The sequence below is a fragment of the Physeter macrocephalus genome, chromosome 7 (assembly GCF_002837175.3).
Source record: "Physeter macrocephalus isolate SW-GA chromosome 7, ASM283717v5, whole genome shotgun sequence".
Lineage (NCBI taxonomy): Eukaryota > Metazoa > Chordata > Mammalia > Artiodactyla > Physeteridae > Physeter > Physeter macrocephalus.
Genome location: NC_041220.1, coordinates 17,513,487 through 17,520,837, shown reverse-complemented (window position 1 = coordinate 17,520,837; position 7,351 = coordinate 17,513,487). Strand labels below are relative to the sequence as shown.

Sequence of the window (7,351 nt, the reverse complement as noted above, 5' to 3'; positions counted from 1 at the left end):
CCCGGACCGGGGCGCGAACCCGGTTCCCCTGCATCGGCAGGCGGACGCGCAACCACTGCGCCACCAGGGAAGCCCTGTCTTGTTTTTCATTTCTGATGCTTGTCAGTTTCCAGACACGCCTACCATAAAATAAATCAATCAGTTGACTCTTTCAATTATTTTTCTCATTCAATAAGCATTCACTGAGATAGTGAGTAAATGTGGGAAAACAAATGTAAACTGGTTTATAAGCTATAAGGACTCTGATATGAGTAACGGCTTCATACTGGCCTTTGCTACTTGACTACTAGAATAATGGATTTTCTTATGCTACTTTTTTTATCTCCCTAAGCAGAACAATGCAATTAGACCAGTAGTAATGTATTCCCACTTTTCATGAGTATGTGCTGTGGCGTGAGTCAATGTAAAATAGATCATTGCTTCCAGTGGTCAGTTATGGGAGATGTGGCCCAGTGAGGAATAGGAGATGACAAAGCCAGGTAAGGAAACTGTACTTAATCAAGGGGTGGTATCACATCATTGTGGGTCCGTATGATTTCAGAAAGGCTGCCCAACCTTGTTGGCCTCTCCTCTGGGGAGGAATAGGTCATCATTCTAGAAAGGACATCTAGCTCCAGAGAGAAGACCCAGTCTGTGGGAGTATTACAGCTTGAACCAGAGAAAGGAGATAAGTAGGGAAATGCTTACTGGTGCCAATAGGTTCCTATTATAGTGGCACTGTAGCCAATACATATGTCCTGTTACTATTTGTACTAGTTCTCTATTTCTGTATTGCAAACTACCATAAGCTTAGTGGCTAAAAAATCACATATTTATTATCTCATAGTTTCTGTATTTGGGGAATCCAGACACAGCTAGTGGATACTCTGTTTCAGAGCTTCTCGAAAGGCTGAAATCAAGGTGCTGACCAAGACAAGGGATTCATCTGAAACCCAAATAGCAAAGGATCCACTTTCAAACCCAAATGTTGGTTGGCAAGATTCAGTTCTTTTTGATTATCAGGCCGAGTCTTCAGGCCCTTGCTGATATTGGCCAGAGGCCATTCTCAGTTCCTTGCCATGTGGGCCTTTTCAATGGCTGGCTTACTTCATCCAAACCAGCAAGGGAGAGAGTCAATGAAGTCTCCTAGCAAGACAGAAATTACAATCTTAGAAGGGACTTCCCACCCTTTACCTTATCCTATTGTTTGGAAATGAGTAATAGGTCCTCTTTCATACTCAAGATGAAGGGTGTGAATGCCAAGAGCAGCAACAATATGGGTATTGCAAACATACAGCAGAATAGGGCTTCCCTGGTGGTGCAGTGGTTGAGAGTCCGCCTGCCGATGCAGGGGACACGGGTTCGTGCCCCGGTCTGGGAAGATCCCACATGCCGCGGAGCGGCTGGGCCCGTGAGCCATGGCCGCTGAGCCTGCACATCCGGAGCCTGTGCTCCTCAATGGGAGAGGCCACAACAGTGAGAGGCCCGCGTACCTCAAAACAAACAAACAAACAAAAACATACAGCAGAGTAGAAGAACATATGACTAAGACCATAAACATTGGAGCCAGACAACCTGCGTTCAAATCTCAACTCTTCTACTTACCAAGCTGTGTACTTGACATTGGGTTAGTTACTTAACTTCTTTGTATCTAATTTCTCTATTTGTAAAATAGAAAAAACAATCACGCTCACCTCGTACGACTGTTGTGAGGATTAAATGGGTTCAGAGGTTTAAGCAGTAGGAAAGTCTCACTAATTGTTTGTTATTATATTTTGTGAATAATATGGCAAAAAGAGATGTATTTATCACTAGACCTTGGGTCATCCACTCAAGGGCATGTCTGAGTTTGCAGGGAGACATGAATATCAAGAATCACTGCTTCACAGAAAGAGCAGACTTACAGATCTGCATCTAGAAAGCAGTCCTGGGCCCTGGCTCTCCTCCTGGAGAACAGGGTATGGAGGGACGTACATCCATCCTGAGAGCCCTTAAGCCAAAATGAGGATGCATATGGGGCTGACTAATACATACTCTATTTCTCCTCTTAGGTAAAGCGATGAGTCCTCATATTTTGTTTCCCTCCTGAGAAGTGAAAATTCTCATCTTTCTGTGGCACCAAGAGGAACAAGAATCTTGTAGTGTCCTCGCCTCCCACTTCAATACTTCTATGACCTGTAAGTCACTGCATAAACCTGGCTCTATCCACTCTCCAACATCATGTCAATACTTATCCCATCATTCACTGTCCCCAGCAACTGACCTCTTCTCTGTTCCCTGAGGAAACCAAGGCCCTTTTTGCCTCAGGACCTTACATATGTTCTTTCTTCTGACTGAATACTTTCCCCACATCTCTTCACACTGTCATTCTTTGGTCTCAACGTCAATGTCCTCCTCAGGGAGGACGCTGCTGAGAGAGGTCTCAACGCTCTCACAAAGCTCTCTAGCACATTACTCTCTCTTCCCTAATTTCTTTACTTTCTCCCCTTATTAGAATCGAAGCTCCATGATTGCCAAACTCTTTTCTATCTGGTTTTCTGCAGTATTGGTAACACCTAGCATAGACTCTGGTAATAAATATTTGTCGAATAAATGAATGCTATAAATGCAAAGATATGATTGCTGAACTCTATTACATCTTTTCAAAAGAGTAGAAAAGCTATTTTAGCCATTTGAAACCCTCAAGATTTTCAAATAAAATACACTCCAAAAAATAGTCACATAAAGGTAGAGTCATTTTTTTCTGTAACAATGATCCAAAGATATACCTTGTTCTTCATCTGGAAAACATTTTAATAAGTGATAAGTTAATTGAACTAATGCTTTTAGTCAGAAGGTTAGAAATGAAGATTTATCAATTCATATAACCAGTTCATATATTAATCAGAAGGCAGAATTTAACAATTAGCTATTAATCATGTGCTAACTGTTTTCGAACTAACTAGTTGATTGATCTGATTATTTTCAGCTTGAATATCTATTGCAGTACTACATTCTGCATGCCCAGGATTAGACTGCCAATAAAAATCATATTTCCAACATCATGGGAAAATTCTCACAATATACGGTACTGCTAAACACAAAAAATAGTACACAAATTCTGTATACTCTGTGAACTCAATTTTTTTTAGAAAGAAAGATTCTTTAGAAACATAACCAATTATTAAAGTATTTATTTCTAGGGAGTGTTTGGATTATGAGTGATTTTAATTTTATGGAATCTGCTTTTATGTGTTTCCACAATATTTCTACTTCAAATTATTTTAAATAAGGGAATTTTCTAATGCAACTACAAAAAATTTCTCTGTGTGTGGACATCTTAATAGTTGAAAATCAATGAATAGTTGAAACCAATGTGGATTTAAGTATTAAAATCTTTTTAAAATGAAAGAGGGATATGAATCAGCTGCATTCATTAAACCTCTAGGACAGGGACAAATGGATGAACAACGGTTAAATAAAGTTTGGACAATAATCCCAAGGAAGTGTTTTAAGCAGTGGGTGGTGCCTGTGTAAAAAACACCCTGCCAAGAGAAGCAGTAAAGGAGTTCCCTGGTGCCACTTCATGAGAACAGAAAGAACACTTAACAGGAGAGACCCCTGAGGACTATTATTATATTAATGGCTAAACTCACTACTGAAGTCAGGTGGGAAGTTGGCCAGGACTCTGCTAAGTCTCAGGTGCTTGATGTAGCTCCCTTTAGACAACAACACATTTTTCTGGAGCATGTGTAGGCCAAGTTCACAGAATTTGGTGGGTAACAGCTTTTTTTGTTGCTAGATTTGTCCATTCTAGAGACTTAGTCCCACACATTGGTGCAAAGTTACTTCTGAGCCTTCATATTTGCTAATTAATTTTCATACATGTAGCAGAAAGGAAGGAAAAAGTCCTTCTTTTTTATAGCTCATTCATTTGTACATTTTTTCCTCTGCCCTATCCCTGCTCTATTAACACAAAGACTCCTTCTATTTTATATAGCTGTAAAAACCAGCAGGCTTTGCTCTTAATCAGAGTTGTCTAGTTTCATTGCCTTAGGCCCTAGATCATTAGTAATAAATATCATTAGTTGATGTTTCCAACATCCAGAGACTGTCAGATGATCTCCTCATTTAATCTCCCCATGATTAGAAACAGGCCCAAGCTTATGATATTTAGTAATTTTATTTTCTTGTTGTGGGAAAAGTAAAAGGCTACCTCTTGGAAACAAAAGCAAAACTAATAGCCACTTCACAGTAGACCTGAAGGAATAACAGACTATATACAAAGACACTCAGAGCGGAAACAAGGAAGAAACTGCAAGGAATTGGTATCTGCTGCACCCCAGGTTTCTTCAAGGAGCTGAATTAAATTGAGCCATGGGCAGCCCCAACTTGCCTGCCCTCGTTACCTTACATCTTAGAGCATTGTCTGATTTCCAGCATTCTAATTGAAAAGACCCTTTGTAGTAAAAAGCTCTGTTTGAGTCACTTTGAAATCATGAGCCTCGGGTTTTCTTTCTGGCAAATGTTTCTTAGAGATCACTAAGCTTATTAAACAGTTCTGTGTTTGGAAGCTTCTGATGTTGGAACAGGCATAATCCAGACACCTTGGTATAAAAAATAGCAGTCAATTCCCCATGGACTCTTTGGAAAGAGGCTGTGTGCTGCTCTCCCTTCCTTGACCTGTATCTTTGGAACCTCAATGCCATGTACACAGAAGTACCTGGTAAACATCTGCAGTGGTAGATCATAATCCTATAATTATTATTAGTCACAGAACAGACTGTTCTTCTGTTCTTCGGTGTTCTTCATCTTATTTCCTCCATGGATCCAAAGGAAGAATGGGAAGTTATAGAGCATCAGAAAAATTTTAAAGATGGAAAAGTAGTTCTATTTGAGTGAAATTTAAATAATCTTTAGGGAGATGAAGTATTTATGAAGTCTGGACACCTAACAAAATTGTTCACAATTCATTTTTGAATGCTGAAAAACAAGATTAGTGAATGTAACTATACGTTTGTTTCTCTATTCTTTCAATACTTTACTCAGCATTACGTTATACAATGAGTATTGTCATATAATAATTGTCCTAAGAAAGTAATTTTTTTAAAAGTCTTTGTTTTCATAGTTATTTTTCAGTACAGAAAAATTGCCTGTTTTATTTTTTAAAGTTCCTTGAGACAGGCAATACATGAGCCAGTTAAAAAGAAAATGGCAAACTTACAGGATTTGAAGCTCAAACTGATAAAAAGCATAATCAGTTTCATCATAGGTGACCACCTTTGATCAAATATTGGTCATTTAACTCAGCTGAATTAACTGCTCCTGGAAATCGGCTTCTACTCTACATAGTTGGCATATCTTTGAGCATTCAGGACCTCACTAACGCAAAACTGAGGCTGAGAGTTCTACAGTCACCTGCTTATTGATACATATCATCTTTTAATGAAGAGGACTTTGGAAAAATATAAAGAGAAAATAACACGTTGAGCTTCTGTGTGGCAGGCACTTTCCAGTTTTATCTCTTTTAACCCAAATAAGAATTTACCCTGTAGGATACCCATCATTATTTCCATTTTACAAGTAAAGACACTGAGACTATAGAAGCTATGACTTCCCCAGGGTCATAAATCTGGATAGAATGGAAGACAGATCTCACATATGACTGACTCTAAAAACTCAGGCTCTTTCTTGTATTCCATGCTGGTGAACATACTTTGAAAAGATAAATTTATTGCATTTCTTATTCCCCCCATTCAGAAATTTACATCACCTGTTTACTTTTCCAACTATATACTCTGTTCTTAATTCTAGTAATTAAATATATATTTATTTTTCTTCAATACAATTTTTTTTCTAATTCAATTCCTTTCTCTCTTTTTCTTCTTCCCTTGAACTATTTCTGTCTTTTCCCTTCTCATCTTCTTCCTTTACAAAAGCAGTTCCATGAAGGAGTATAGAAAAAAGAATTCTGAGTGGTCACAGTGAAGAAAGAAATTACTATCTGGGGAACTCAGGAAATAATGCTGGGAGCCAACAGGATGGAACTTGTGTCCAGACCAATGACCATTCATAGATGTGGTCATTCATTCAACTCATGTATTGAGTTCCTAGTATATGCCTTCCATTGTGCTGGCACAGGCCTTAACACCAAGTAACACAGTGTTTAATGGGACAAGACTTAAGCATGAAGAAGGTAATGATAAAGAAAGTGATATGGGCAAGGTGCTGTGGAGAGACATTGGTGAGGGCCCTAATCAAACTGGGTGACAAGGTGGTGGAAAAAAACACAAGCTTCATAAAGAATTGAAGCTTAAAATGAATCCTGGAGTCCTGAATGAAATATCTGAGCCCGGGGTCCACTATGTAAGGAAGAAGATTTATCTGTGGTTCTAGCCTAAATTGTTGACAGCAGCTAGACTGTGATTCACGAAGATCATGGCCTAGAGAAGAAAATGTGCTTTAAGCCTAACAGAGCCATGGTTGGGTTTTGTATTCTGCACCAGAAGGGCAGGCTTGGAGTAAAAAGGCTGAAACACGTTTCACTCTGCTAACGGCCCCTAATCAGTAAAAGGCCACACTTTCAAGTTGTGAATTATGCTTTAGTATTCACAGACAGAACAGAACAGCTCTATTCTTCTGCATTGGCCTAGGTTATATTGACTCGTCACTTTTTTTGGATATCTTGCTAGGTAACTGAACTATATAATAGTTAAGTATGACTCCTCTGTCTGACAAAGTTTGGAAAACTATAAAATAGATAGATACCTTTATCAAAGAGATACCACTGTAAGCAAATTATTCAATATACATTTAAAATTAGAAATTTTTCTCTAAGCAGAACCTCTAGCTATAGAGGTTCCATTATTTACGGTATTATGTTTAAAATTTGATGAACAGCAACAACAAAATTAAAAACAAAGAAGTAAATCTAATGTATTTTTATCGTATGTCTGAGAATCACTGAAAATAAAGGTCTGGAAAACAATCATTTAAAAAATACATTGTGTCAGGCTTCCCTGGAGGTGCAGTGGTTAAGAATCCACCTGCCAAATGCAGGGGACACAGGTTCGACACCTGGTCTGGGAAGATCCTACATGCTGCGGAACAACTAAGTCCATGCGCCACAACTACTGAGTCTGTGTTCTAAAGCCCACAAGCCACAACTACTGAGCCCACAGGCCACAACTACTGAAGCCTGAGCACCTAGAGCTTGTGCTCTGCAACGAGAGAAGCCACCGCAATGAGAAGACCGTGCACCACAATGAAGAGTAGATCCCGCTCACCGCAACTAGAGAAAGCCCACGCGCAGCAATGAAGACCCAATGCAGCCAAAAATAAAATAAAATTATTAAAAAAAATAAAAATAAAAAATACATTGTGTCACTGTTAT

General features: G+C 38.9%; 1 long non-coding RNA gene across 5 annotated transcripts in view; it reads left to right on the top strand.

The window, feature by feature from the left end:
- The window catches only part of LOC114486555 (uncharacterized), a 39,202-nt gene that overhangs the window by 23,809 nt on the left and 8,042 nt on the right, over positions 1–7,351 (top strand). For 2 of the 5 annotated variants that reach the window (XR_003680476.2, XR_003680475.1), the window contains exon 4: positions 2,031–2,156. This is a non-coding gene — a long non-coding RNA (uncharacterized lncRNA). Of the gene's footprint in view, positions 1–2,030; positions 2,157–5,897; positions 6,681–7,351 lie in introns of those variants that run through there. The other 3 variants (XR_003680477.1, XR_008617758.1, XR_003680474.1) reach the window with 3 other exon arrangements.